At 32.7% G+C, this 21,076-nt stretch overlaps 1 long non-coding RNA gene across 2 annotated transcripts; it reads right to left on the reverse strand.

Annotated features, from left to right (window-relative positions):
- Positions 1–16,015: 16,015 nt before the first annotated feature.
- On the reverse strand, positions 16,016–20,801 carry LOC115987756. 2 transcript variants are annotated; one of them, XR_004091208.1, is made up of 3 exons: positions 20,342–20,801; positions 20,147–20,254; positions 16,016–16,242 (listed from the first exon to the last, which is right to left on the reverse strand). It is a non-coding gene; the product is annotated as an uncharacterized LOC115987756 (long non-coding RNA). The 2 variants fall into 2 exon arrangements; XR_004091207.1 differs by lacking the exons at positions 20,147–20,254; positions 20,342–20,801 and adding an exon at positions 16,476–16,542.
- Positions 20,802–21,076: the final 275 nt, after the last annotated feature.

Raw genomic sequence — 21,076 nt, forward strand, 5'->3', positions numbered from 1 at the left:
TATATATTTTTTGGATGCTTAATTTGTCACCAATGCATATTAGTTATCAAGTTTTGAAAGTTATTTATTTTTAATTGGGGAGGATGGTGTAAAGAATGAGATTTTAGTAAAATATACTTATAGAAAAGATAAAATATATACTGAAAAAAAAAAAAAAAAAAAAAAAAATCTTTCTGGTGTTGCGGCTTTGACTTTTTCACTAACCAACCTTCAAGTGTTCTTGAATTCTCCGGTATTGTAAAATTGAGGGAAAATTGGTTAGACAACCCTAAACACGCAAATGTATATTTTCTCTCTTTTTAAAACCTTTATTGGGGAATGATTTATAATTCCTCTGTTATATGTCAACAAGTAGGGCTTGGATTGAGTTTGAAATAAACAAGTTATTAAGCTTTTCGTGTTGTTGATTTCTGTAATCTTGATCTATTGAGATGGTGTAGAGGTTGCTATCGAGGAAATATAAACTTCACCTTCAAGACTCGACCGATCAAGTTGAATTGAGGTTGTAATCAAGCTTGCTATCGACTACTATTGAGGTTAGATTCAAGAATGCAGAAACTCCACTTTTATTGAGCACATACTTCTTGAGCACTGTAATAAAAAACATATAGAGTACTAGTCAATTAATTAAAAAAAAAATTTGACAATTACTTTTGCGCACCTTGAATTTGGTATTAAGATTCTGTCAATTTGTTTTTGAAATGGAGTAATTTGAAACAGAAAACGATGAGTTGATGGAAACTTTTTTTTGCATTATGAATACTCTCTGGTTTTTTATGGAAGGATAGGAACTATTTTATGGTAAATATTGAGTTGTAGAATCATTCAATTTGCTTTTATTTTGGTGGGTTGATTTTGAAAACTATCCTTACTGCATAGAACTGAATACCTTTATAATAAAAATCTACCCCATTTATCAGTTATTACTAAGAACCTACCCTCCTAATCCAGGGGGTGTAACTAGACACAAATCCTTTATGGATGGGTTTATTAAATAAGTTCAAAGTTCTTTACTTATTATGTTCTGTGTATTGCTTTTGTAAATATTGAGTCCAAACACTAATAACATGTTCTTTTAAAAATAATTACTGAGTGTAACAACTTAGCTTATCAGTATGAATTATATTTGCTCTTTGTTTTCTTTTCGGTGTCATCTTGGACCAACACTTGGGCTTAATAAAAGGTCCAATGGTTAACTACCCATGTCCATGTGACCCTAGATTTTCTGTTTGTTTTTTTTTTTATTTCTTTTTTTAAATTTTTTTTAAGGTATGGTAATTGCTTTGACTAGCAGCTTCTATATTATGAGAGAAAAAAGTTATATGTTTAAAATTACTGAGTTAGTTTATAATAAATAAATAAAAATTTGAACTGACTTAGCAATTTTAAAAAGTTATATTTTACAATTTTTATTTCACATCACAAATAAGTATGCCTCTCTTTTATGGGATCTCTTTTTTTAGTTGATGGTTATTTTTGGTGATATAATGGAGGTAAATCTCTTTCTAGTTTCCACTCATAAAACTTTTCAAGCTCTGTGAAAAACAAAATTGATTTGAAATCTCTTTTAGAAATTGATCTCTTAACAGTATGAAACCTTAATATATAACTTTATAAATATTACTATTGTCCTTCATTGTGACAGTAAATGCCTTTAGTGTTCCAAAGCACATTTCCTAATATAAAATGCAGGGTAATTAATGTGTCTAGCAGTACATCACAAATGAACTAGTACTCCATTTTTTTTTTAGAATCAATGGCTTGCCAAAATGGCCATATACCACCTTTTTTGGAAATTTTTAGCAACAAAACACTGTTTCGGAAATAAATGGCAAAGTACCACTTTTTCCAAAACTCGATTTTTAGAAACTCGAGTTCCTCATCAGTTCTACCACCGTGGCACTGCTGAGTTGGATTTGTACGATTAAAAAGAAATTATGTGGTACTCGAGCTTGGCAAACTTGAGTACCATTTACACAATACTCGAGTATACCAAACTCGAGTACATTTTATAAATAAAATGCATAGTACTCGAGTTTGGTAAACTCGAGTACTGTGTAAATTTTTTTTTTTTTTGGTTTTGTTTTGTTTTGTTTTTTTGTTTGGGGATAAACAACAAATAAACATAAAGATAAAAATAAGTATTTTTTTATGTTTTTATTTATTTAAATAGAAGCATTGTAAAATATAGAGATTTTAATTTCGAAATATGAATTTAATTTCTACATTAATTAAAATTGTTCATTGTTTTCTCATAAAAATTGTTCACTGTTTTTCGTATAAACAATTTCTACGATTTTGCATAAAATTATTTTCTGTTCAACATTATTTATGAAATTGTTCGCTCTCTTTTTTGCATAAATTATTTTCTGTTCACTATTTAAAAAATTGTTCACTGTTTTCTCATAAAACACCTAGTGAAATCATGTTTTCTAAATTTGAACGCCAAATCTGAATGCATCTTCATCTTTGACTTTCACAATAACTAAATATATTTTTCTGCATTGATAAAATCTGTTTCTACATTAATAAAATTTTCTCTCTGCACATCATATTTATTGTATATTCAAATCTGCTTATCGCATTCATAAAATCTGTTTTTTGCATTAATTAAAACTGTTCACTGTTTTCTCATAAAAATTGTTCACTAATTTCTGTATAAACAATTTCTACGATTTTGCATAAAATTATTTTCTGTTCAGCATTATTTATGAAATTGTTCCCTCTCTTTTTTGCATAAATTATTTTCTGTTCACTATTTAAAAAACCGTTCACTGTTTTCTCATAAAACACCTATTCTAAATTCAAACGCCAAATCTGAATGTTTTTTCATGTTTGAATTTCACAATAAAATCTGTTTCTACATTAATAAAATTTTCCCTCTGCACATCATATTTACTGTATATTCAAATCTGCTTACTGCATTCATAAAATCTGTTTTTTGCGTTAATTAAAACTGTTTACTGTTTTCTCATAAAAATTGTTCACTGTTTTCTGCATAAACTATTTCACAATAATCGAATATATTTTTCTGTATTGATAAAATCTGTTTCTACATTAATAAAATTTTACCTCTGCACATCATATTTACTGTATATTCAAATCTGCTTACCGCATTCATAAAATCTGTTTTTTCCCTTAATTAAAACTGTTCATTGTTTTCTCATAAAAATTGTTCACTAATTTCTGTATAAACAATTTCTATGATTTTGCATAAAATTATTTTCTGTTCAGCATTATTTATGAAATTGTTCCCTCTCTTTTTTGCATAAATTATATTCTGTTCACTATTTAAAAAATCGTTCACTGTTTTCTCATAAAACACCTAGTGAAATCGTGTTTTCTAAATTTAAATGCCAAATCTGAATGCTTTTTCAAGTTTGAATTTCACAATGATCGAATATATTTTTCTGCATTGACAAAATATGTTTCTACATTAATAAAATTTTCCCTCTGCACATCATATTTACTGTATATTCAAATCTGCTTACTGCATTCATAAAATCTGTTTTCTGCATTTAGTAAAACTGTTCACTGTTTTCTCATAAAAATTGTTCACTGTTTTCTGCATAAACTATTTCACAATAATCGAATATATTTTTCTGCATTGATAAAATCTGTTTCTACATTAATAAAATTTTCTCTCTGCACATCATATTTACTGTATATTCAAATCTGCTTACCGCATTCATAAAATCTGTTTTTTGCATTAATTAAAACTGTTCACTGTTTTCTTATAAAAATTGTTCACTATTTTCTGCATAAACTATTTCAAGCATTCTGCATAAAATTATTTTCTGTTCAACATTATTTAAAACATTGTTCACTCTCTTTTCTGCGTAAATTATTCTCTGTTCATTGTTTAAAAAATTGTTCGTTGTTTTCTCATAAAACACCTAGTGAAATCGTGTTTTCTAAATTTAAACGTCAAATCTGAATGCTTTTTCAAGTTTGAATTTCACAATGATCGAATATATTTTTCTGCATTGACAAAATATGTTTCTAAATTAATAAAATTTTCCATCTGCACATCATATTTACTATATATTCAAATCTGCTTACTGCATTCATAAAATTTGTTTTCTGCATTAAGTAAAACTATTCACTGTTTTCACATAAAAATTGTTCATTGTTTTCTGCATAAACTATTTCAAGCATTTTGCATAAAATTATTTTCTGTCCAGCATTATTTAAAAAATTGTTCACTCTCTTTTCTACGTAAATTATTCTCTGTTCACTGTTTAAAAAATTGTTCACTGTTTTCTCATAAAACACCTAATGAAATTGTGTTTTCTAAATTTAAAAGACAAATCTGAATGCTTTTTCATGTTTAAATTTGACTAGGTGTTTTATGAGAAAACATCGAACAATTTTTTAAACTATGAACAGAGAATAATTTACGCAGAAAAGAGAGTGAACAATTTTTTAAATAATGCTGAACAGAAAATAATTTTATGCAGAATGCTAGAAATAGTTTATGCAGAAAACAGTGAACAATTTTTATGAGAAAATAGTGAATAGTTTTACTTAATGCAGAAAATAGTTTTACTTAGTGAACATTTCTACATTCAACTAATTTGAACTTTTTTACAAATTCAAATTTTTCAAGGCTTTAGGTGATTTATACGAATCATTCATTTTTCTTTCATGGAGTTTGTCCATTATTCATATGGTTACGTATTAAAAAAAAAATACAAAAACCATATAAGTGCAATAACTGCGCCAATGCTAAAAACAATTTATGCAGAAAAGAGTGAACAATTTTTATGAGAAAATAGTGAACAGTTTTAATTAATACAAAAAACAGATTTTATGAATGCGGTAATTAGCTTCGAAAATACAGTAAACATGATGTGTAGAGAGAAAATTTTATTAACGTAGAAACAGATTTTATCAATGCAGAAAAACAAATTCGATTATTGTGAAATAAATGAAAAAACATTCAGATTTGGCTTTTAAATTTAGAAAACACGATTTCACTAGGTGTTTTATGGGAAAACAGCGAACAATTTTTTAAACAGTGAACAGAGAATAATTTACGCAGAAAAGAGAATGAACAATTTTTTAAATAATGCTGAACAGAAAATAATTTTGTGCAGAATGGTAGGAATAGTTTATGCAGAAATCAGTGAATAATTTTTATAAGAAAACAGTGAACAGTTTTAATTAATGCAGAAAATAGTTTTACTTAGTGAACAGTTCTACATTCAACTAATTCGAACTTTTTTACAAATTCGAATATAAATTACGGTGCAAAGAAGGTTAAAAAGAAAAAGAAGGGGGCATGGACATGCAATAATAAAATAAATAAATAAATAAAGTTATTATATCCTCATATGCACTGCAAGATACCAATGGACACACATCCTTGCATAGACAATTTTCATCCTCAAAGTAGCCTTCTTCTTCGATGCAATCTTTGTCTTCAAGGAAGTCTTCGTATCACAGATAGACTCCCTTGTCAAGATTGTCTTCCTCTCCAAGGAAGTCTTCGTATCACAGATAGACTTCCTTGTTAAGATTGTCTTCGTCTCCAAGGAAGTCTTCGTATCACAGATAGACTCCCTTGTCAAGATAGTCTTCCTCTCCAAAGAAGTCATCGTATCACAGATAGACTTCATTGTCAAGATTGTCTTCCTCTCCAAGGAAGTCTTCGTATCACAGATAGACTTCCTTGTCAAGATTGTCTTCCTCTTCAAGGAAGTCTTCGTATCACAGATAGACTCCCTTGTCAAGATAGTCTTCCTCTCCAAAGAAGTCATCGTATCACAGATAGACTTCATTGTCAAGATTGTCTCTTCAAGGAAGTCATCGTATCACAGATAGACTTCCTTGTCAAGATTGTCTTCCTCTCCAAGGAAGCCTTCGTATCACAGATAGACTTCCTTGCCAATATTGTCTTCGTCTTCAAGATTATCATCAAGGTCGTTGTCTTGGTAGCTACTTGGCTTGAGGAACAAAATAAACTCTTGCAAGTTCTTTGTAGTGCCACTAAGTCATCATATTACCTATTCTAAATGGAGGTGGAACAATACAAAACAAAAAATAGACATGTTGGAAGAGAAGTTCAGAAGTAAGAAAAGTTTTGTACAAGAATGTACCTCCAAAGATTAATTTGCGTATGATCAAACTCCTGCAAAACTTGAAGCCAAATTCTTCAACGATGGACCAGCTTATGCATGCAAAAGAAATTGTCAAAGGAAGAGTTATTTTCGTACCCAAAAATATATATATATATATATATATTTATATGAAAAAGGGGCAAGGTCATCCAATCATACCAAGTGCACGTTCAGTTCATATCATACTCACAAAAACAAGATCATGATCAATAATACGATTGCATCTTTGAGGCAACCATGTATGGACGTGAGTCAAGAGGAGGATAAAATTCGCATAGCATGCAAGAAGAACTTTGTTTATAGAAAACAAAATAAATTTAAAGAAGGTTGTTATACCCAAGGGAGAGATGCTGGTAATCAATGCTAGTGGTGTTAATTATCGTGAAGTTGAGATCAAATCTGCACCAGCAAATATAAGTCAATATATTTGAAAGCGTACAAAGAAAAGAGACGGTTTACAAAGATATAAACATGAAGCTGAGGCTACCCTTTTATAGTGCTGGTCACAGAGAGTTTAATTGCAACTAAAACTCATCTAGTCAAAACTAGATTGGCCAGGAAAAGAAGTCAAATAAAGAAGGATTCTTGGAAGGAATAAGACATTGCGAGTTCCTTCGTTCTAATTGGAATTAAACTCAGAAGGACTTTAAATAGGATAGAGTTTCAATTCTTATAGGACGTTGGCTGTTGATATCAGGTGTACTGTGGCCAATATTACTTTAAGTAGGATACGAATTCTCCTTATTGAAGTTATCTTCGCAAGACTACTTCGACTAAGAAGCAAACTTCCTTCTTAAAAGTGGAAGCCCTTATGGCCGCCGACTTGAAGCAAATATGGAATCCTAAATTGTCAAGATTAGGCTCGGAAGAATTGCAATCCCATCTTAAGAGCAATTGTGATAGCCATTAGCCAAATTGTAATAGGGACTTTCCTATCACGTGGCATATTTTAACTACACTTTGATTAGGAGTAAATCTCTTCTCATAGTGGGGATATTTGTTTAATTCCTACTAGGAGTCTAACTAAGACCACTTGACTGGAAAACAAATTTATCTAGTCAAAGACCAATGTGGCTAGGAAAAGAAGTCAAAATGAAGGGCAATTCTAGTGTCTGATGGAAGGCATGAAGGATCATCATTGCAGAGGATAGAATTTCAGTCCTTATATGATTACTACTTTGACTAGGAAACAAATTTCCTTCTTAAAGTTATCTTCGCAAGACAAGTTAGGAGCAAAGCTCTTCTCATGATGGTAGACTCCCGCACATGTTCAAGCTATTGGAGAAATGCCTGCTTGCAAATTCCTAAATAAATGAAAGGTGCTGAAACTAATTGCATCTAAGCATGAAGTTGTCGAGACTTGATCACTTTCCACATTCAAGATTGTGTACATGTCCAAGTCTCGAGGGGGCATTTGTAGGAGGCAAAAATTTGTCAAGCCAATTACAAAATGCCACATCAAAAATTTAGTGACAAATTCCAAATTAATATGTCATTAAATTAATTAAGTCAAATGATGACATGTGTCATCCAAATTGACATCACATTGGTATATTAAAATTTGCCAAATGTCATTCGGCCCACAAGATAAAGATAAATTTTCTATTCAAAATTGATAGATAATTATCTTTAGTAAAATAAATTAAATAGAGATAATTATTTATCTTTGTTGATTATTATCTTTATCAAAATAGATAAATAGAGATAATTATCTCTAAAAAGAATTTGGGCCAATCAAAAGTCTGCTACATATTTTCAAGCATATCAATTCGTAGTGGAGCTTATCCTCTGAAATCACTATAAATAGAGGACATCCCCTCTCATTTTCAACACGAAGTTTTCAAGACGTCAAACCTCTGGAGAAATTCTGTCTCAAGAACACACGAAAAACATTCAAATAAGTTCTTTGAAGTTCTATTGGAATTAAGCTGAAAAAGCCTCCATAAACTTCAACAAACCTCAAATCCTTGAAGCTCAACGGATCAAGCCTCTAAAGGCCCAAAGAACTTCAACCTAAAAGCCTTCATATTCAAAGACTTGAAGAACAATAAATCTCTAATAAGCTTGAAGCTAGAGATTTGTTGTGGAGACCGTTCAATCCATCTTTCAACTAAAGTCAAGAAGATTCCTTGTTCGAGTCAAGTTCAATGAAGATAGAATCAGAGGGTATTCTTTTGTAAAAGAATTGAAATAGAGATTGTACTTGTTATTCATCAATACAAATTTATATTTGCAAACCTATTTCTTTTCAATTGTTTGATTTTCTACAATTGAGAAAAATTTGTGTTTACAATGATGTGCAGAGGGAAAATTTTATTAATGAAGAAACAGATTTTATCAATGCAAAAAAATATATTCGATTATTGTGAAATTCAAACATGAAAAAGCATTCAGATTTGACGTTTAAATTTAGAAAACACGATTTCACTTGGTGTTTTATGAGAAAATAGTGAACAATTTTTTAAATAGTGAACAGAAAATAATTTATACAAAAAAGAGAGCGAACAATTTCGTAAATAATGCTGAACAGAAAATAATTTTATGCAAAATCGTAGAAATTGTTTATACGGAAAATAGTGAACAATTTTTATGAGAAAACAATGAACAATTTTAATTAATGTAAAAATTAAATTCATATTTCGAAATTAAAATCTCTATATTTTACAATGCTTCTATTTAAATAAATAAAAACATAAAAAAATACTTATTTTTATCTTTAGGTTTATTTGTTGTTTATCCCCAAACAAAAAAACAAAACAAAACAAAACAAAAAAAAAAAAATTACACAGTACTCGAGTTTACCAAACTCGAGTACTGTGTAAATTTTTTTTTTTTTTTGCATTTTATTTATAAAATGTACTCGAGCTTGGTATACTCGAGTATTGTTTAAATGGTACTCAAGTTTACCAAGCTCAAGTACCACATAATTTTTTTTAATCGCACAAATCCAACTCAACAGTGCCACATTGGCAAAACTGATGAGGAACTCGAGTTTCTGAAACTCGAGTTCTAGAAAAAGTGGTACTTTGCCATTTATTTCCAAAACAGTGTTTTGTTGCTAAAAGTTTCCAAAAAATGTGGTATATGGCCATTTTGGCCATCAATGGCTTGTATTTCTCGAGATCGAAGTCTACTTTCTGATGAATAGTAAAACTATTTCGTACTAGGAATAGGTAGCCCCATTTTTCTATTACTTATATAGAACAGTTTAGACAATGTCATGGGGCATGTAGCTTGACTCCTGGATTAGTGTGTTAGCAAGTAGGAAGACTACAATACTTGGTGACTTGGTGTAGTTAGTAACCACAAAACTATGTATGTAACTATGTTCCCTACCTGTTTACTTCTTAGTTCTCTAATATATATGTGGGTAAATTACGTTTTAATCCCTTTACTTTAGGAGTGGTTACTAAATTAAACCCTAAGTTTAAGATCATTTTAAATTACTCTTCAAAAAAAAGATCATTTTAAATTAAATATATTCTGTATAATTTCGTTAGTTTTAAATTGAACAATTAACTTTTTAAAAATCCGTATAACCCAATCAGACATGAAATGTCCAAAGTTTAAATTGATATGATTTTAATATTATTGAGTTTAATTTGAAACAAATAAAATTATAAGATTTAGTTTATAACTTTCTAAAATTTAGGGTTTTCATTCAAAACTTTAAAACCAATAGTATGTAACTTGAAATAGCCCTTAAGGTTTGAAATATTCTTTTAATTTTTTTTTCTTTCCTTACATTTTTCTGCGTACTCTTAAGCTTAAAGTTAGCTATGGGGAGGTTTCTAAACTTGCCCTGGTCTATTTCCTAACAAGAATATAAGTTTTGTTTTAATTAATGTCTGTCGTATACCAACTACTACTAGTTTAAATAAATCAAGATATTATTTGCACTATCTTTACTTCTTTTGTAGATTGATTCAAGTTACTGTTAGTGTAATTTTGAAATAAGTAAATAAATTTAAACCGTTTTTCTTTTTAGTCACGCATTTTTTAAACCTTCGATTCTACTACATCTAATGGTGGGTAAGATACCTCCAAATTTGCATCTCATTCTTTTTGTCTCTCCTAATCTCTCTCTCTCTCTCTCCAAAGTTTGTCTTTCTGCCTCATATCCATGTAAACCGTAAACTCCAATGGCTTCTCCAGTTTAGCGACAGCACAAGACCAGAGATTAGTGAGGTTTAAGTGAGAACATGCAGAGATCTTACACCAATACAAGTTTTATTTATTATAATTTATAATAAACATCAATTTTCATCTTATTTCATAAATATTTTTTAAACAAATCACTATATATCTCTCTGAACAAGGTGCCAAGCTGTGTGGACATTCCTCTAGCCACACTTATGAAGTAGAATTTACAGTACCAATAGAGGCCAATGTTGATGCAGGTCCATTACATTTTGATGGACAAACTTGTACCTCCCAAGAGTGTTATAACTTAGCTAACATATTTTGGTGTTTTTAATGAAGATGTTTAAGGTCCCCCAAAAAAAAGCCCAATAAACATTGAAGCAATTCCTTATGAAATAAGTCAAATAGGCAGAGACTCTAGCTTTTTAAAATTTGCTCTCTAATTCCTGACTGGAATATAAGTTCTGTTTTAATTAAAAGTCTTACTCATATTCATATGTTTTTAAATCCCAAATAGCACTGGTTTAAATAAATAAAGATGTAATTTGAACTACTTTTTACTTTCTTCTGTCTTGTAGCTTGTATACATGATTAAAATAAAAATCACTCATAATTAGAGGCTAATTCTTTTTGCTGAAAAAATTAGAGGCCAGTAAACATAAGCAATTCCATATGTAAAGACTGAACCTACTTTTGCCTTTACCTCTCTCTCTCTCTCTCTTTCAAGACTAATTTGCTGTTTTGTCGGCCTGGAACACAAAAATAAAACTACCACTAATTTATGTTTTCAATTTCATATTGTGTAAACTTTTATATAAATTTAAGAAGACAATGATCGAACTTATGATCTACTACTTCGATACCATGTTAAATTAACAATTGTCCCAAAAGCTTAAGTTTAAGCATTTGAGATAATTAGTAATTTAATATATATATATATATATATTTATATATTGTTATCTTTTCATTGTATTTTGTATTTGCTTAGGCGTTAATATTTTCTTTGAGGTATTTTATTTTGTTGCTATTTTCTTGCTTAAATATATATGAAGATTGATATGAAGTTTAGTACAACATGAATTAGAGATGATTTATATAATATGAAAGTATATAGAGCATTGTTTTCATAAGTTAGGATTAATCTATCAAAGAAATTAAATGTTTATCTTGAGTTAAGTTAAGAGACAGAATCTTTTTCTCATTGGCTCATCCCACCTTTGATTGAGGACATTATATTTTGGTTTCACAATTTCTTTGGTCCTTTTTCTCGTGTCCTCCGAGAGGCCAACACTGCAACTCATGCACTCGTTTGCTAATTCCCCCCTCTTTATTTTTGGTTCTTGTTAAGCAGATGATCATCTCATGAGAATCGCTCCTCTTGCCTTTTGTCTCTTGTTTTTTTAATAAAATAAAAAAGTAAAGGATATATGTATGTAAACTTATTTATAATATATATATATATATATAGAATGAATTATGTTAGATTATAATTTTTTTATTTTTTATGTAAGTATAAAAGCTAGCTCTCAAAGTTTCAATATATTTAATTTTACTTCCCGGCCCCTAAATATTTTTCCCCACCATTGATGTCAAGATCTATTTAGCCTAATCACCATTCACTGTTTGTTTATCTAAACTTAAACATTGGGTTATTTATAATTTTATTTAAAGTATTACTTATTTAAGTACAATTATATTTTTATTTAACTTAATTATTAGTTTTTAAACAAAATAAGTCAATACAAATAAAATATCCCAAATTGACCCTTGAAACTACATGCATGGTCAGGTCAGTGCGTTTTTTGTCAGTTTATTTGCCGCCAACTTTTTTCGTTTTTTTTAACTCAACCAAACACATCATTCCAGTTCCAAAAAACTGGTCTAAAACAATGAACTACAATTTCTCTATGTTAGTTTCTTAATCGATGAATTAAACAAAAGTATTGCCTAATCCTAATTTTATATTCTAGGCATAATCCATTTTTAGTGACGCTAACACCAATAAAAAGATGTTTGGTATTTTGTTTTTGGGAAGAAAATATATTTGGTGTTTTTTTTTTTTAATATAAGATAGAAACATTATTTTAATTTAATCTAAGCGTGTATATATATATATATATATATATATGTGAAATTGTTTTAAGGAAACTTGAATCTTGACCAATCTTAGAAATTCAAGCTTGTAACTAAGTAGGGTTTGAATTTGTGTTTGAAATTACTTAAGACTTGGATGCGTTTGGCTGCTGTCGTTTGTGTTCCCCAGGTGAGAAGATGAGAGGTGTTTGGTACAATACCTGCACATAAATTTAATCCATTGATCCTTTTCCTGATTTCTAATTATAAAGTGGTGCTAATGTCCACACGGTTAAATTTTGTCTCTGCTGTTGATTTGGCTGCAAAGTGGTCTTCCCATTCTCATTTCAATACTATACATGCTTGTCGTGTGTATAATTGTTCTGCAAAAGTTTCCAATTACCATTGAAGTAATTCATTTTTTTTGTTTTTTTGGGGTAGAGAAATTGAAATAGTTCCTTAGTAAAGGGAGTTTTGGGCCTTTTGGCATGTTTGCTGCATTCTGCTTCACTTGAACTGTGTCTCACTCTCAGAAATTGGTAAATGAAAGAATTATTCAATGTGAGAAAAAATTATGTGCATGACACATTGATTCATTTTATAAGCGGATCACCTACTGCACTTGGACCGTGCTCCCACCTAATAATATATGGGATAATGAACTTCTTTTCCCTTAATTTAAAGTCAAATTTCTCGCCTTTGACTTTTCCCATCATATTAAACAACTTTTGCGTCTTTCTCCAAAGCAAGATGCAATTTTTATAAATCATTTAGGAACACCCTTACCATGGCTTGCATGCAGAAAATGGCCCACGTAACTACTAATTTATCTTTTTTTAAGTGTGGAAATTTAACTACTTAAACACACCATTGTATTGATTGAACAAGTTTAATGAAAGTATGTTTCTCATACTTTCTCTTTTAAGATTGGTACTTTCTTTATTATTTGATCTTGATTTTTTAAACCCTCTTAACTAAAGCAATTCTAACTCATTTCACTTGAAAGAACTTTGACAGTTTTTAGACCCCTTAAACAATTGATTAAACCTAGGTAATTAGCCAAGTTGTTACTTAGTCCAATTAAACAAGTCTAGGTTATCACAATAATAAAGATCAAATCATGCAAAACAGTGGAAAATAAATAACACAAGATATGATCACCTAGGAAACCAAACCGGTAAAAACCTGGAGAGGATTTAACCTAGCTATCCTCAAGATAAACTTGAATCCACTATCTTGAAAGAATCGAAGTTCATACAATAAGACTTACAAGCTCCCACGCTCGACTTCTTATTGCTACCAACCAGTAGAACTTACTGACACGATCACGTGCAAGCTCCGAATCCACGGACTCCTTCTTTCTTGGATTCCCACCAGCTACAAGCACACCCGCTTGTGTAGTCTTTAAGCTTTAATGGCAGCAACTGAAATGATCATCAAGGTGTAGAAAATATCTCCTCCTTGAAAACCCTAAGTTTGTGTAAAGGAAACCTCCTCTAGATCTCACAAGAGATTTACACAAACTGCAAATATGAGCAACACTAAAACATGGCTAGGGTTTGCCTTTTATACTTAGGACAAATAAGAAACCCTAAAAACGTTTTAAAACAAATAGGGCTGAGTTGGACGAATCTGCAGAAAAGCATTCTGCCCGAGCTTCGATCGGTCGAGCCTAAGTTTCGATCAATCGAGCCAGGCCGAAAGCCACAGTGCTTCCTACTTTAAACTCGATTCCAACTTTACATTGACATACAACTTTGAGCTAGCTTTAAACACTTCTAAACACATTGTTTTGATCATGGTTTGCCAACAATACACATTAGAGTTCTAAATACATAAAATCCTAAACTTTAGAACCTAACAAACTCCCCCTTTAGCAATCCGTGACAAAACACAACTTAGAAGCTCAAAGTTTACAAAATGAAAAGCCCTTTACAAAAATAATGCTCATAAACCAAATTCAATCCTAGCTACTATCCATTAGTTGCAAGTGTAGACAGCAGCTCAATTGAATCAACCTGTATATTTCTTGAAACACTAAACAAAATGCATAACCGCATGTGTGGAAATAATACAAGTAAACAAAATAACTTCTTGATTTCAAACTACACATAAATAAAGACATATATCAATGAATAACTCATAAATATAAATCAATAAGCAGTTTGAAACAAGAAACAAATAAAGTACCAACAAAAACATAAAACTCCCCCTAACATGAATATCCCATCAAAAACAAGGTAAGAGCTAAAAAAGTTAAGTACACAGTGAAGCACCTAGATACAATCTAAAACTCCACAAGCTCCAACCAAAAACAAATAATCTCCCCCTGAAAACAAAAATCCTACAAGTACTCCCCCTTTTTGTGACGGAATGCCAAAGGGCAAACAAGATATCCATCATCAAAAGGGAGGTGGTCTAAACTGCGCCAACTCCGCACGCAAGGCACGGATCTCATCAAGTACGTCCACCAAAATCTGTCCTTGAGCCGCCTGAATGGTCAAGACATGATTCAATGTGCGACGAATGTCTGAATCATCCGTAGTAGTCGGTGGAGGAACAACAGCATCAGCATCAGCGACAGCACCTAAAGTTTCAGCAGCAGCTGTACCTGTAGAAGAGGGAGGAGGGGGAACACTACTAGATGACGCACCTCTAGTACGAGGAGGAGCAACTCTCAATTGAGTAGCCCTCTGACGAAGAAAGGTTGCACCTATAGGAGCAATCACATGAACAGGCTCACCAGACGGAAAACCATCTAGACCTAAGTAGAGCAAAATCCTATGAATAAAAATATGATGAATCAGTGCATGCCCTACGGCAGAACTCCTATGAACCTCATTCAAAGAACGAAGGAACAAGTGAGGAAAACTGATGGACGCTCCAGTAGCAAAGGCGTACAAAAACACACATCGCTCTAAAGGGATGGTGTGAAAGTGAGAGATAGGCCACAAGGAATGACACGCAATCCTAAAGAAGAGATAGGCCGTCTCGGTAAGCTCAGCGGACGTGATCCGAGGATCAGTACCCCATTGGATAGATGACCCAGTGATGTAAGACATGACAACGTCTAAAGAAGGTGACTCATCATAGGGATAGTCAGCATCCCGAACAACCGGCACCCTAAGAGCCTCAGCCACTACCCGAGGGGTAATGGTGAACTCTACACCTCGTATCCAACTCCTAACTAGGGTGTTGGAATCATAGACGTGACAAGAAAGATTCAAGTAGAACTCTCTAATCAGGGCGGTCAGGGGTGGATCACTACAACAAAAGTGGGCTATGGTGACAAAACGTTTCGTCACCACATGTCCTTATTTCGTCACCAAAGACATATGGTGACGAAACCTCGTTCGTCACCTAAGCCCCGTCACAGAATGTTTTGGTGACGAAAATTTTTCGTCACCAATAAAAATATGATAGGTGACAAAATATTTTCGTCACCAATAAAAAATAATAGGTGATGAAACTTTTTCATCACCTAATATTTTGCGTCACCAGAGCTTACTTCTAGTGACGAAATAAATTCGTCACCAATGATTTTTCATTTTTAATTTTTTTTATTTGACCATATAAGGTGATGAAATATTTCGTCACCAATTGTTACTTGCCATTACATTAACCTATTCATTTCCAACCACTTCCATAAACAAATCATCCATGCAATTCCAACCACATTCATAAACAAATCATCCATTCATTTCCAACCAAATCCATAAAAAAATCATCCATACAATTTACAAAGGAAATAAAGAACCATTATACTTTTAAAACCATTGAACCGAGTTGTTCACAAAGTAATTACAGCCATTTATATATAAATGATGTCTTCTCATACTTTACAAAAAGTGATTTGAGTTCAAGTTGCACCACAAAAACTGTCTCTTTGCCACCAATCTCATATCTGCACAAGTATAAAGAAAAATACATCAATACTGTATCTACTGGAAGAAGCAACTACTTGTACAACTAATCACAAGATTGCTCAAAGTTCAGCTAAATTTGATACATTGATATTACTATCATGGATCCAATTTAAAAATAAAGTTTGATACAACGAATATGTTGCCCACCAAAATATCAAGCATCATTAATTTCATTAAACAAGTTTACAAATATTCAATATAGAGTACTTACTATATACTAAAGTCAGTTGCACAAGCTTTCGTCTTAATCCACTTGCCCTTCTCTTTTTGCTTTAGTTAGGGATGGCAAAATGAACCCGACCCGCGGGTACCCGGTCCGACCCGACCCTAATGGGTCGGGTTTTACCCGACCCGTTTAACATTAGGGTCGGGTTTGAGTTTTCATTAAAAAACCCGAAGCGGGTTTGGGTCGGGTCCGGGTATTAGGCATACCCGGCCCGAACCCGACCCGTATATATAATATTTAAAAAAAAAAAAAAAAAAACCCTAACTATAAATACTCACTTTTCTCCCAAATCCCTCAGACCCATTCTCTCACCCTCTCATTCTCTCCCAAGCCGCCTCCCATTCTCTCCCTCACCCTCACTCTCACTTAAGCAAGACAGCCGGTGCCACTGCTTCGCCTCCCATGCTCAGATCGCCGGTGCCGCTGCTCCTTGCATGCCTCGCCTCGCCTCGCCGGTGCCGCTCCGTTCTCCACCTCGCTGGTCTTTCCTCCCTGGCTCCTTCACCTTGCCGCAGCCTGTAGGCGCCGCTGCTCCTCCCTCACCTCGTTAGGCACTCCTCCACCTCACAAGGCCACAACTCTCTCATCTCCCTCACCTCGTTGTGAACTCAAGCTTTTGTAGTGAAAATCGTTCTTTTTGTTCAAAGAATCAAATTTGTAATTTCCAGTTTAAGTGCTATTTTGGTTGAATAGATTGACTTGTTTGATTTGACTTTGTAGGGTCTTATTGTTCAGACCTATCTTGTTTTTGCTTTTGATGTGGGGAAATATTGTAATGAAAAAAAAAAAGGGTTTTCCGATCTGTTGGTTGCTGAGAAAGTAATGGGTTTGCTTGAGTATTCTTTTTCCCCCCCCTGTTTGGTTGCCGAGAAAATCAACATTAGGCAAACTTTTTTTTTTTTTTTTTTGATTGGGCCACAGAATGGGCCCTGAAGTACCACGGCCCAACGGGGCCCGTGGAGCCCGCGGGGCCCGGCGGAGGCGGGTCCGGGCCCCGGAAAGAAAATCCGTTTAGTAAACGGGCCGGGTCTGGGCTGTGGGTCTTGACCCGCGGGTCGAGCCCGGATATAGAAAAACCCGGCCCGAACCCGACCCGTTGCCATCCCTAGCTTTAGTGCACTAGTACACTACAAATAATTTTAAGAAAAATGAATCATAGATTGTAATAAGATGTGCATGCACATATCAAGTAATAAGGTTAGGGATATATATATATATATATATATCATAGGTGATTAACCATAAATTAAATTAATTGAAGAATTTAAATTTAGGTTATGTGGACTGTGTAACTACTCAATTATGAGCATGACTACCACTACCCCTACATGTGGTCAAGCCCCCAATCATCACACCCCTTTGAATTGCAAGTAGTCATTATTTCATTTTGTTGAAGACTTAAAGTTACTACAATGGAAGCCAGTCCCAAAAGTGTAGGGCTTGTGGGACTCTATGACTCTATAATCTATTTGCCTTTCTTTTTAAGAATGAACCCAGTTGCACTTGCACCTATATCCCACAAGGAATTTTGGCTGTTTTATTTCTCATAGGCTCATAGCTCATCAATAGCAAAAAAAAATTAAGTGATAGTAATCTAATTTTTGAGAATAAACCCAGTTGCACTTGCACCTATATATCTTTTCATTTTTCCCATTAAGCACAAAACCAAAGTACTCTTATTAGCAAAAGTTTCTAACAGCCACTTTCTTTTGAACCTTTTCATTCAAACAAACTCAACTGTCAAAAAGAACCAATAGAGCAAACCAACAGAACCTTTTTTATTAGTTTTTATTAGCAAACCAAAAACAAAATATATGACACTAAGCACAAACACAAGGAATTCCCACTTACTTCATTATTGACAAATTGTGAAATTATCATACATTTGAATAGATGCATCATCAAACTATTGATAATAATAATCTTCTTCTTTTTTTAAATGCTTCAAGATAGTCTAGCTTTATGCAAATCATATCCAATCTACTTACCAGCCACTTCATTTTGCAAAACCAATGGCAAAAACACAAATAATTTAATATGTTCATTTTTGTATAATTGGAACTATGACAAAAACAACTAGTATCACCATGTGTTAATACCTTTTTTTTTTCTTCATCCTACTCCAAAGAGAAAATAAAAGAACATATTTTCTCTTCAAACTATTTATTCATACAAAAAAAATTTCAGCCTACACACAAATTTTTTTTTTCTTGTAGAAAGTGAACCAAATGTAGCTTTCTAAAACTGTTCTAAATGATTAGGTTTTGGCCTTTTTGGAATGTAAAATTAGTCTAATCTAATTAATTGCATGCTCTTGTTCATGTGAGACCAAGCAGCACAATGGTTCACTTCTTTAAACAAATCATGACTTACCAAAGAATTTCTAAACACCACTCTGTTTTTGTGAAGCCAAAGGCTCCAAATGCCCAAAGGAAAAAAAAATATATATATATATATATATATATATATTTACTGCTAAGGGTTCCTTGGCAACCTGTGTTTTAATTTAAGTAACCACATACACAGGTCCATGTTAAAGAAAACTAGGCACCAATCCAACAGCTTGGGTATTAGCCTAAAAGGATCTAACATTAATTGTCACAATCTTTGGTTATATAGAGTCTGTTCATTCAGGATTTTTTAACGGGTTCAGAGATCCTTATTCCTAGCAGAAAGTAGTTAAGCTGTGCTTATTGGAATTTAGGATTCTTATATAATTAATGATACTCAACTGATATAGATGCATGTTATATATTCTTCGGCAGTACTGCAAAATTATCATTAAAAAAATGCAGAACCGTAAGTGTATATATATATATATATGCATGATAGTAATTAATTGTAATAAATAAAAAATAATCATGACAGCCCATTAATGTAAACCCATTAATATTATCCAACCAAAGAGGCCTAGACTACCTCATCTACCATTGAATTAATTATTAAAATACACACTATCTCATCACATCTCTACTTTTGATGTTGATTGAAAATTGGTATATACCGATACCAATCCCTTATTCTTTGGACACCTCTGCACTTAGCCAAAAAAAGCACTTGTGCCTTTGTTGTACTTGTATAGTTGTATGTGATTTTTTACTTGTTTTTCTTTATTGCTTTTTTGCTTCTTCTTTTATTACTTTTCTTTTTCTCACTCTGTGTTCTTTTTACAAACAAACCCACACACACACACATATATATATATATATATAGAATCACACAGGGATTGGCATTTTGGGGCATTGGCTCCTCAGAAGATTCTACACAGGGATCTACTCGCCAATATTATCTTTTTGCCAACCAAGAGGATTAATGTCAACTATCTCACGATTCTCATGTCTCCCTCGAGTAAATTATGAAAAACTATCAAGATTGAACCTTTGATGCAGTGCTAAAGTATCTATTTTTACACGAAGTACTCTTTTTTTTTTTTTAGACAAATCTAAGCATTACTAATAATCTAATTCGATTACTTATCAGAAGCATTACTATTAATCTAACTCTTTTTTTATCAATTGATTAATTTTTTCCTCATTAACAAGAATATAAACACCAAACCCAAAAGGACAAGGAAGAAACACCATCTCTGGGTTCCTCATATTACCCATTCCTAATACCCATCCTCTAATAAACTTTGGGGAAAAGTCGAAGCATACCTGAAATGGGTTTCGATTGGAGCCATTGGAAAGCCCTTTTTCCTTACATCGGTGAAGTCGACGAATGAACTCTCCTCACTGAAAATGGCACGAAGAAAAAAATGATTCCTACAAATAGAGAGAGGATTGATGAGAGAGAAAGAGAGAGAGGATCTATGAGAGAGAGAGAGGGAGAGAGAGAGAGAGAGAGCTTACCATTGATGAGGGAGGCTAAGAGGCGTGAGGTTTGTGGGTATTGTGTTTTGTTTAGGCGTGAGGTTGAGAGCTTATTTTATTTATTTTTGAGAAGGTGGGAAGCTAAAACTGAAACTGAAAGGCTAAAAGGTGGGGGTATTGGGTTTTGTTTATGCGTGAGGCTGAAAGGCTGAAAGACTAAGTTTTAAAAATATTTGAAGGCGCCGAAAATTGGGCATGAGCACCGCGCAAAAATATTGAGAGCCCGCTATCATTTTTAACAACAGGTGACGAAAACATATTTTGTCACCTAAGGTAAGTCTTTGGTGATGCAAATAAATATTTCGTCACCAATTTGAACATTTTTAGTGACAAAATATTGATTTTGTCACCCATTTAAACTATTTGGTGACGAAATCTTCTTTTCCTCACCTAATGCAAACATCCGGTGACGTAATTGTTTATCGTCACTAGATTTCGTCACCATAACCCACTTTTGTTGTAGTGGATGATCTATCTCTAAGAGAGGCAACAAACCTCTAGACTCAAAATTGGCCCTAATGGCCGGATCAAGCTGATCTAAAACAACTACTCGCTCAAACCAGATCTGACGCTTACAGTTCAAAGAGTCATAGGCTTCTCTACACTTATCATTCTTAAACAGCTCAACTCGAGTGGGAGACTCAAAGGAAGTGGAAGTGGTCCTATGGGCTCTAGTTTTCCTAGGCATGGTGCTAAGATAAGGATCAAAACACA

The sequence above is a fragment of the Quercus lobata genome, chromosome 4 (assembly GCF_001633185.2).
Source record: "Quercus lobata isolate SW786 chromosome 4, ValleyOak3.0 Primary Assembly, whole genome shotgun sequence".
In the NCBI taxonomy this organism is placed as follows: Eukaryota; Viridiplantae; Streptophyta; class Magnoliopsida; order Fagales; family Fagaceae; genus Quercus; species Quercus lobata.